This window comes from Capricornis sumatraensis, chromosome 7 (genome assembly GCF_032405125.1).
Source record: "Capricornis sumatraensis isolate serow.1 chromosome 7, serow.2, whole genome shotgun sequence".
Lineage (NCBI taxonomy): Eukaryota > Metazoa > Chordata > Mammalia > Artiodactyla > Bovidae > Capricornis > Capricornis sumatraensis.
In genome coordinates, this window is record NC_091075.1 from 62,578,481 (window position 1) to 62,589,868 (window position 11,388).

Below are 11,388 nucleotides of genomic sequence, written 5' to 3' on the forward strand. Positions count from 1 at the left end.
AGGGGCCTGGCCCAGGGGAGGGCACTGCGGTGGGAACGCCAGGGTTTGGGAGGCCACGCTTAAGACTTTGGCTTCTGCCTCTAGGCAGAGGGGAGCTGTGAGCTTTAAGCAGAGGAATGAGCCCAGATGGTTTTCCATGGAACCTGTGATCCACACAGAGGTGGCAGCCCCTCCCTTTTCCATCAGGGGCGACTTGGAATCAAATTCTTTTAATGGGCGCTGGCGCCACTGCCCTTTACTGCGAGCGTTTACAGCTGGGTGGTTTCTCCAGTAATGCAAGCCAGGCTCGGCAGGGCAAGAAAGAGGTAAATCTCCTTCATGCAATAACAGCAGACTCTATATTGCTGCAAAAGTGCAAGGCCAACATTTCTTGCCTTCTGTTTGCTAGACTGTGACAGAGCAGCAAATAGTGCCCTGTATTGATACTGTGTTCCCAACATCGAGGATTATGCCTGGAGCTCAGTAAACAGACAACAAGATGTAAAAAATCTTTTAAAGGGGTAGCAGGGCCAAAGCCATGTTAATAGAAGAGTCATCCTTGCCTCTGCACAAGGTATGGATGTCATGTTAACTGCATCGTGGGGAGGTGTACTTACTGCCTTAGGTGCCTGAGGATCATCCATATCTCTCTCCAGTGGGAAGACAATACAGTATTTACAGCTACTCTCGTTCATGGCCCTGGGATCCCCACCCCACCCCAGCTCTAATCTCATCCCAGGGCTGACACTGAGCGTAAGACTCTCCGCATTCTCAGCCTTGAGTCTGCAGTGCAGGTGAGCTTAGTTGCTAAGTCAAGTCGTGTCCGACTCTTCGTGAACCCAAGGACTGTAGCCCTCTAGGCTCCTCTCTCCATAGGATTTACCAGGCAAGAATACTGGAACGGGTTGCCATTTCCTCCTCCAGGAGATCTTATGTATACATATATCCTCTCTTTTTTGGATGTCCTTCCCATTTAGGTCACCAGAGAGCATTGAATAGAGTTCCCTGAGCTATACAGTAGGTTCTCATTAGTTACCTATACCCAGAGAAAACCATAATGCCAAAAGACACATTCAACCTAATGTTCATTACAGCACTATTCACAATAGCCAGGACATGGAAGCAGCCTAAATATCCATCAGTAGAAGAATGGATGTGGTACATACATACAATAGAATATTACTCAGCCATTAAAAGGAACAAAATTGGATCATTTGTAGACACGTAAGTGGACCTAGAGATTATCCTACAGAGAATGTCAGAAAGAGAAAAAACAAGTATCATATATTAACACACATATATACGGAATCTAGAAGACCCTGTTTTAGAATGCTCTCTATTTTTATTTGGAATTTACAGTGAGAGACAGAGCAGGTCAGTAAGAACTTCGCATTTAGAAGACTTGGACTTGAATTTTGTTTCTGACATTAAGTATATACATTTCCTTGGTCAAGCAACTTAATGTCTCAGGATCATTATCTAAATGGGAGAATACTTAAACTAGTGGGTTGTTATGAAGATTCAGAGAGAAAGTGCTGGTAATACACTTAAAAAATTAGAATATACTTTATTGTTTAAACCTTTTAAATTATAGTATATAACAAAGAAAGATCTATAACATAATGGTCCAACTTGATGACAAATATTTGTAAATAATGAGTGGTTTCCTAATCTTTTATTTCTTACAGCAAATCTGCCCTTCTAACATGTTATTTACCTGGCTCAACACTGGTTCAAGCTAAAATTGAGATGTACCAAATATTTTGGATGGCTTTTCTTTCCTTTCCCATGGTCCTTCTCTTACTGTTACCTGTGAGTGAGATGGTCTGTGATCAAGTTCCATAATTCTCCAGACATCAGGGGTGGACAGTAAGTTCAGGCATCCTTAGAACATCATACATGTGATCGTTTCCACACTTCTTCCTAAAGGGCAGCTGTCTAGCTGCTGAACCTGGGGTTGCTTTTTCTCTCTTGACCAGATCAAATATTTTTTAATGTCTTCTTGTTTGCATTGAAATGGATATTTTGGGATACCAACTGTCAGAGTCCTTGATTTTCTATTAAATGCAATGCCAGATGATACCCATGTCTTACACAGCTTTCAGCTCTCCATCAAAAAGCAGGGATCTTTTGTTGTCCCAAAAGTCCTAAGCCCCTGAAGGTAGAATTGGTCCTTGAGTGATTATTGATGCATTATTATAAAGCAAGCACATCTGAAATCACCAGCCAGGTGAAGAAATAGAACTTTGCTAGTCACCCAAAAGACCTCTGTGTGCCCCATCTCAGTCGCAGCTTTCTACCATCCCCAAAAAGTAACCATTATCCTAACTTTAAAGATAATCACATTCTTGCCTCTTGTCACCAAAGTGTGCATCTCTAGATGCTATCATTTTGTCTTAAAAAATTATGTCTCTTAAATCCCTTTTTACCAACCTGCTTTAAAAAGGACTATATTTTAAAAAGAACAGATTGAGGTTCACAGCAAAATTGTAAGGAAATACGAAGATTCTCATATCCCCCCCTGCCCAACCCCTATGTACAGCCCCCTCCATTATCAACACCCCGCCACCAGAGTGGTACCTTTGTTATAATTGAGAGACCTACACTGACACATTCATAATCACCCCAAATCCATAGTTTACATTAGAGTTCAGTCAATGTCATACATTCTAAGAGTTTGCACAAGCATATAATGACATGTATCTACCATCATAGTATCACACAGAGTAGTTTCATTGCTGTAAAAATTCTCTGTGATCCACCAATACTCCCTCTGCCCCCATGATGCATTTTTTAATAATGTCTCCAACTGCCTCCCTGACATATTCTGAGGATGAATTCGAATAGAGATGGCTAATCAAAATCTCAAACATAACAAGTCCAAAGACTGCAGCCCCATTGGCATTTTTTTGTTTGTGTTTTTCCTATTCTTGAAACCAGCTGAGATCATCCATGCCTCCAGTTCTTGTGTGTAAAGTTACCTGCATCTGATATACTCTTCCTCCATATCTTTGAGAAACAGACTTTTCCTCATCATTTAAGACACAACTCGGCTATCACTTTGATGACCGGTATCACCATCATCACCACATTGCCCTCTTTCATTTCTCCCATATCACTCTCACTCTCTACTTGTATCTTGAAAATTACCTCTTCTCCCCAATTAAAATCTCCCTGAGGCTTGTGGAGATTGCCTTTTTACTCTGTCAATTGTGTCCTTTATGAGCAGAATTAATTTTTTTTTTGGCAGCAGCATGTAGCATGCGGATCTTAGTTCCCTAACCAGGGATCGAACCCATGCTCCCTGCAATGGAGGCATGGAGTCCTAACCATTGGACTGCCAGGGAAGCCCCAGAATTTAACATTGTTGATGTTACCTAATTATCTGCTTTTTATTTTGTCATCTGTGCTTTAGCTGTCACATACAAGAAATCATTACCAAATCCAACTATCATGAGGCTTTTCCCCTATATTTTCTTCTAAGAGTATGGCTTTACCTCTTACTTTTGAGTTTTTGATCGATTTTGAATTCATTTTTATATATGGTTTAGGTAAATCCTTTTGTGTGTGGATATATTTTCCCAACAACACTACAACCTACAACCTCTTAAATGATAGACTTGCTTTACCTTGACCCACCTAATCCATTCTCTTCCACTGATCAGGGTGACCATTCATAAATATTTAAAACTCTGTTTATGCTTCCATATACAATCTACACATAGCCCTAATAATCTGGTCCCTGTCTTCTCCAGCCTCATCTGCCCCCACTTCTTCACAAGATTCCCAGACTTGGCTACAATGAACTGAAAGTTTGGCAGGACAGTCTCACTCTGCCTGGAATCTTTCTCCCCCATCTCTGCTAGTAAACTTCAAATAGTACTTCAACTCTTCTGATATTGTTAAATTAGTTAAAGAAGGAGGTCATTAGACTAAGTGTTCTGATGCCTTAGCAGACCACAAGGGTAAACCAACATCTGTGTGAAGTCGCTAAGTCGTGTCCGACTCTTTGTGACCCCATGGACTGTAACCTACCAGGTTCCTCCATCCATGGGATTTCCAGGCAAGAATACTGGAGCGGGTTGCCATTTCCTTCTCCAGGAGATCTTCCCGACCCAGGGACTGAACCCGGGTCTCCTGCATTGTAGGCAGATGCTTTACCGTCTGAGCCACCGGGGAAGCTGGCTCAGATGGTAAACCAACATCTAAGGGCACCCAATCACAAACAGCCAACTTGGCTTTCCCTTAAAGCAGGCAACCGAGTAAGCTATAGCCAATCAAATCATCTCCTTGCTTTTCTTCTGCATCTTCTCTGTAAAGTCTAACCCCATGTCCTGTCTGCAGAGCCCTCCTAACCACATCAGGTTTGATGCTGCCCAATTCAAATAGATTTTAACTCAGATAAACAATTAAAAAATTTAACATGTCTCAATTTATCATTTAACAGTTCTATTTTCCTGAAACACCTTCCTCCGTTTCCAGTATGCATAAGATCAGGAGATGGCAAATGTCAGCCCTGAGGACAGATCCAGCCCACCACTTGATGAGTAGCATTGCCATGCCCAGTCACCTGTGTATTGTCTGTGGCTGCTTTTGTACAAAGTGGTGATGGTAGGACTGAATAGATGTGACTATTATATATGACCCCAAAAGCAAAGAAACCTATTCTTGGCCCTTGACAGAAAAAGTCTCTGGATCCTGGTTTAGATACCTCTGTGGATGTATTCCCAGTTTCATGTTGCTGTGATGGAATGTCACAGCTTAGGCCATCTTGTCCTATATCTGCCTTTTTTCTCAGTTCCCACCCTGAGAGTAGGGCCTGGGCTAGCACAATGCCTGCCACATAATTGGTACTCCATCTATGTTAACCAAATTAGTTAAAACCAATTCCTTCCTATAAATATCATTATACGGTTATTCTAAATAAACTCATTCGACTGAATGTGAATCCTTGAAATCATGCCCGTGACTAGGCCCCTGGGAGGGGTCAAAAGCAATGGGAAACCTGGTCATCATTCTGAGAAGGACATAAGAATTTAAGGGTCTGGATGAGGCATAAGAATCAAATGTATTAAAAAAAGAATGACATAAAGCAAAGTGAGGATATACTTAGAGAGCAGAGGACCAGGATGAGAGAACCTGGTGGGACTAATTAACAAAGGCTTTTGGAGTGTAGGAATCCCAAGTAGTGCCAAACTTGACTTCGCATTGTAATCAGCTGGAATGCTTTAAAGAGCACTGAAGCTTGAGTCCCACCCTGGGGAGTCTGATTCATTTGATTGGGGTACAGACTAGGCATCTGTTTTTTTTTAAATCCCTTGATGAGTGATGAAAATGTTCTGGAGCTAAGATGGCATGACATTGTGAATGGATTAAATGTCACAAATGTGACACTTATGTGTAAATTTCACGTTTGTATATTTTAATACAGACACGTGCAATCACCCACATGCTTGTGTCTGGATGTGTGTACACACACATGTGCATGCACACACACACGCACACACACAAACGCAAACAGTTCCCAGGTGATTTTAATGACAAGTCAAACTTGGGAATCAGTGAGTCTTTATTACAATTTCTTAGATAATAAGAGTCAAGTGGAGGTCTTTATTAAATAATTAGGCTGCCAGAATGCTGAGCCAGAAATTTCCATTCTGTTGGTCTTGTTGGGAGCAAAGAAATTTTCTTTCCAACTAGAGCCCCAGGTGATTCTTATTGCAAGAGAAGTTTGGGAATTAGTGGTTCCCAGGGTTGCTCAATCTAAAAAAACTCTTGGGGCTCTCTTAAGCTCGATTCTGGAACTAACATCAGAGAGTCTCCAAAGTCTCCAGAATAAAGATGGGACTCAGCAGGTTTAAGCTACCCAGCTGATTCTTTGAAGCAGGCAAATTTAAGAAGCACTCTCTAGTTCAGTTCTTCATATTGGTTGGCTCTTCTACAAAATTTCTGAAGGCTTAAAAAAGAATCAAATTCCCTTCTCCCAAAGGTGCCAGTTCTGGGGTAGGGTCTAAACATCAACAGCTTTCTGTCCTTTAAGGTACTACCTCTGTGTATGAGGAATAACCAGGGTGAATTATTATTGCGGACATCATTTTGTCTTTCTGCTTCCCTATTTTCTCCCTTCCCCCAGTTTTATTGAGGTATAACTGACAAAATTACAAGGTGTTCAGATATGCTGCAATGTGTACAATGTGGTGATTTGGTATATATATGCATTGTAAAAGGACCCCTCCTCTCGAGTTAATTAACATATTATTCTCCATTATCTCACCTATTCACCTTTTTTTTTTGGAGAGAACATTTAAGTTTTACTCTTTTAGTAAATTTCAATTACATATACAGTGTTAAAAAAATATAATTACTATGTTATACATTAGATCCTCCGACCTTATTTTTCTCATTACTAAAAATTGGTACTTTTTTTTTAAACCAGTCTCCCTCTGTTTTCCCCACCTCAGAGCCTCTGACAACCACTTTTCTACTCTCTGTTTCCAGGAGTTTGACCTTTCCCCCTCATATAAGTGATATCATGCTATATTTGTCTTCGTTTGGCTTACTTCACATGGCATATGTCCGCCAGATTGTGCCATGTTGTCAGAAATGAGAGGATTTCCTTATTTTTTAAGGCTGAATAATATTCCATTGTTTCCTGACCAGTGATTGAACCCAGGCCATGGCAGTGAAAGTCCCAAATCCTACCCACTTGACAGCCAGGGAATTCCCCAGATACTCTTATGTTGGATGTGTAGAAGGAAAGATACACAGGCATGGCCTGTTGTCCCACAGCACCTTGAACAGTCCTCAGATCAAATACATTCCAGATCCAGACAAAGAGAAGTCCAGCCAGAGCAGTAACCCACATCAGTGTCACCTGTCTATTAATGGCTTGCCTGTTCTGGTCCCTAGAGTCTTGGTGCCGTGGTCAGGTAGGGTTCAACAGTTCAGTGGTTATTGAATGTGCTTAGCTGTGAAGGAGACAATTATATGGTAAGGATTAGTAATCTCCCTTCAGATTCCTTATTTATGTGTCTGTCTCCTGGCTAGATGGAGAACTGCTGGAGACAGGAGCTTTATTTATTGTTTTATCTCCAGCAGTTACCTCAAGGGCTTGGCATAGAATGAAGATTTATAATTGTTGATATAATTAATGATTGGAATAGACCATGTCTCTTTGGAAATACCAAAATGATGGTAAGTCTAAATTTATAAGAGGAATATAAACAGCTGCACAGATAATAATCAAGGCATTTTGATGTGTATATATCTGCATCTTGCAAAGTATGTTCCAGTGGTCTTGCCATCATCAAATAAACACTTTCTACCTCTACTCCTGTTGTTAATTATTAAGATCTGCTTCACATGACTTAATTAATCTTTTAATATTTTTGGTTCTACTCTCCATTTTGCTATTAGAAAAACATTCACCGTTTCATAATGTACTTTATTTTGGTGATTGTCAAGTTTTCCCCCGTATTTTTCATTTGTTGAATTTTATTTATTCATAGTCTGATTTCTCTTCAGAAGAACACATTTTGATCTACCTGCGAGCTTTCCATCTTCAACAATAATAGAGTATGAAGGTGGAGCACAGAGAAAAGTAAACATTAAATTTCAGCCTAAAAACACAATAGGAAACCTCCGAGGTTCTTGACTCACTGATTGCCATATGCAATGGGAAGCCCCCACACCAGTCACCAGCTGAAAGTGTTGGTACCCACTGGAGTCAGCACTGGGGACCTGTTTTGGCAGAGACAGCCGTTATGCTGTTGTATCCTTCCAACCTAGCACCTGAGTCAGCACTTTGGGGAAAAAAAACTTACTCATTTTCAAAGTAAGCTTGAACTTGTGTTTTATGTGCTTAATAGCAGCAAGCTAGTGTTTGCTACAGTTCAGTTTTTTTTTTTTTCCTAAAGAATCTCTGTTCCTGGGCCTCCATCTAAACTAAAACTGACATTATTGTACTTAAAATAGGAAGCATTCACAACTAACAGAGAGTAGAAAGAATGACCTGATTTTCATGTATGTCTAAAAGGCAATGGGTTGTATTGACTGCCATTTTATTTGGGAATCTGCCTCACGTGCTAGAATTTTTCAATATGGAAAATTCAGGCAGGTTCAGGTTAGCCAAAGATAGAGGAAATATTTTGTCTTGTCTTCAGGTCTATGTGGAGATGGAAGAGAAGAACCTTCTCTTGCAAAGAGCTAGGAAAGCCGTGCTGACATCCTTTAAAACATGGTTTGCTGGTGAGTAGGATCTGGTATATATTAGAGAACTTCTGCCTTGCATTTCATAATCCCCTCATTTGAGAGTATGATTTAAAGAAGCATCAAGATGCAATATCCCATTGGTAGTTTGGAGTATGTCTCAAGTACATCTCAATTCCAGGGTGGTCTTCTCTCTTGGCTGCAGGCTTCAGCTGCTCTCCAGTGATCTGTTAGTATTTGTGTTTGACTGTTATTACATCTGGTTGGTACTGAAGGTTTAGAAGAATATTTACTAAAAGACCTTTCAACACTTACATAGGTTTTCATTGGCCAAAATGTCGGTGACTGACAGCTCTAGTCCCAATCCTATGAGAACCGGCACCCTTCCTCACCCACGTGGCCCCTGTGGAAGGCATCATTTTCTTCTGTGAACCCACACCCCAATCTAAGCTGAGCTGGGTGTCTTCCTGGAATTTATTGTCATATGAAGAAAACCAGTCTACAGTGACAACCCACAGAGCCAAAACAGGGAGACTAGAACAGCGACCAAGAGAGAGAAAGGACCACTGGCTGGTTTTAGGGCCCCGGTTCCAGTCTTGAGCTCAGCCACATGCCTGCTGGGTTTGGTTGTTTTAACTCTTCTTGAGTTCTGCAAACCATTAAGTTCTTCTTTCTCTCTCTGTTGCTTAGAGAAGTGTTTCTATCACTTGGAACCAAGCAAATACAACATCAAGAACAGTTTATGGTCACCACCAGGCAAAGTTATTTTTCCTGCATGTACTTGAATGATCTGTATCTCTAGACTGTGGTTGCTAGAAACTATTATCTGAGTTACTCTTCTCATTAGAAATTGCTGATGAAGATAAAATGGGAGAACTAAGCTCTATGAAGATTGTTTTACTTAATCCAGAGATACAAAAAGATGCCATTACAGACACATGATAGAATGACTTTTTGAATAACTTTTCTGACAGTTGTAATGAACTTTTATGTAATTCCAATAAAAAGGCACACATGAACACTTCCTACGTGCTAGGCATTGCATATCCAGAAATAAAAGGCCAGTTCCTTCTGTACAAGAAGTTCATGGTCCAGGAAGTAGTCCTCAAAGTGTGGTGTTTGAGCTGGCAGGCTCGGCATCACCTGGGAACCTGTTAGAAAGGTCAGTGATCACACTCTGGAGGTGAGCCCAGTGATCTGTTTTAACAAGCCTTCCAGGTGATTCTAACATTTGAGAACAACTGGTCCAGGGACTTATTCATATATATCCACGTGTCCACTCTTCTTCCTCACTAATGACACAATCTTGGACTCTTCTGATCTATAATTAGTGCAGACCCATGCCTCACCCCTGATTTAAATGATAGAAAATGGAAATCTCTTTGAGCTTTCTGAACAATAAAGCCTAGTGCAAAACTCCCAGGGAAAATCTCTCATCTCCTTGCCCCTGGGCCAACAGGAAAGGAAGGTGCGTGCTCCAGACCTGTCTGAAGTGGCTCCAGTTTAGAGTGGCAGATTAGACAACATATGGAAATAAGTGTGAATGGTAGGTTCCTGCCGTCCTGGACTCTATCTTGGCACCGCCTCACTCAAACCAATCTCTGAGCAGGGTCTGTGCCAGAGCCTCTGTGGGGAAGTGTCTGAGAAAAGTCAGTGATACCGGCCCTCAGACCACATCACAGGGCTCTTCACCCTCTATTAAAACTTACTACTTGGTTCAAAAAGAAATAGAGGGATAAACTGAGAACCAACTAGAATCAAAGTGCTTAGCAAATGTAAGAGCTCTTCCCCCGCAAGAGCTTCTATTGACTTTGTCTTTCTGAAGACTCTGTCTCCTAGCTGCCTTCTCATTTGTTGTTTTCTATCCATTGGCCTTCTCAGTTCTTCACTTTCCTATTTCCCATCAGTCAATTCAATTAAATCCTCTGTGAATACCTATCATGTTCCTGGCTCTGAACCAAGCACAATAAGATGAATAAGATTCAGTGCCTGTGAAATCGTGGGTAATCATTAGTCAAGTTCATTTCACTTACCTTCATTAATTAGGGTCATTTTAATTGTTGCTAGAACAGACTGGCATGTCCTCCAAGCAGCATATAATCTAAACAATAAGTCTGCCCAACTTGTATTCCAGGAACTTGGAGTCAGCTGAGTCTAGTTCAAGCTGACCTGGTTAAGACTGGCTAGGACCACTGGCCCTCCAACTAGGCATGTGTGAGTGTCTGCTCAATGACCTTTCGGTGCCAGAGGACAGAAAAATCCATTCTCAGATCATGCTAAGTGCCTTCATTTTATCACATGCAGCGGCTTGAAGCCTAGTTACACCTGTGCAGAAAGGCAATTACTACACCTTTTCCAATCACTTTTCCCCATGCTCCCCACACCTCCAGACCACCCTGCTTCTTGGTTCTTTATGCCATAAATACCCCCAAGTCCCTTGCCTGGGGAGGCAGATCTAAGACTTGTTCTCCCTGCTCCTTACTTGGTTGCCTTGTAAGCAAACCCTTTCTTTGCTGCAAACCTTTCCTCTCAGCATTTTGGCTTGTTGAGCAGTGGGCAAAACGAACCTGTTTCGGTAACACCTGCTCTCAAGAAGCACGTAGTTGGCAATGCTCCACAGTCAGTCAGCTGCCATCAATGGCTGAACTACATGCAGGCATTGAATTAGGTTTGGGGGGTTTGCAAATTAATACAACATGGCTCCTACAATGACGGGGTTTGTCAGTAGCAGGAGGTGGGCACACGCCAAATGTGGTAAGAACTGTAAAGGAGATAAGAAGGGACAAAGAGACCAGAGTGGTGGACTCTATCTGAAGGAGCTGAGGTGGGCTGGAGGAGAATTTACCCTTGGAACTGGGTTGAGGGGTGAAGGAGGCTGAAAGGGATGGCATGTGACAGCATGATGTGACCAGAGTAAGGGGAGAAGCTCATGGTGGCCAGAGGGCCCATTTCATGTTTGAAGACTATGCTGGAACAGGAAGGGAGGCTAAACTGTGAAGGGCTGCCTAGGCCACACACCAGGCTAAGGAGTTGAGACCTGATTCTATAAAGAGAAGTCCATCAGGGTTTTCTCAAATAGGGAAGAGACATGGTTATAGGCTCTATAACCATGGGATTCATCTCTGTGGAAGATGGCTTTGAGGGGATGAAAGCAAGAAGTGAGTGTTTCAGCTATCAATCACTTTATCATGAATGGCCCCA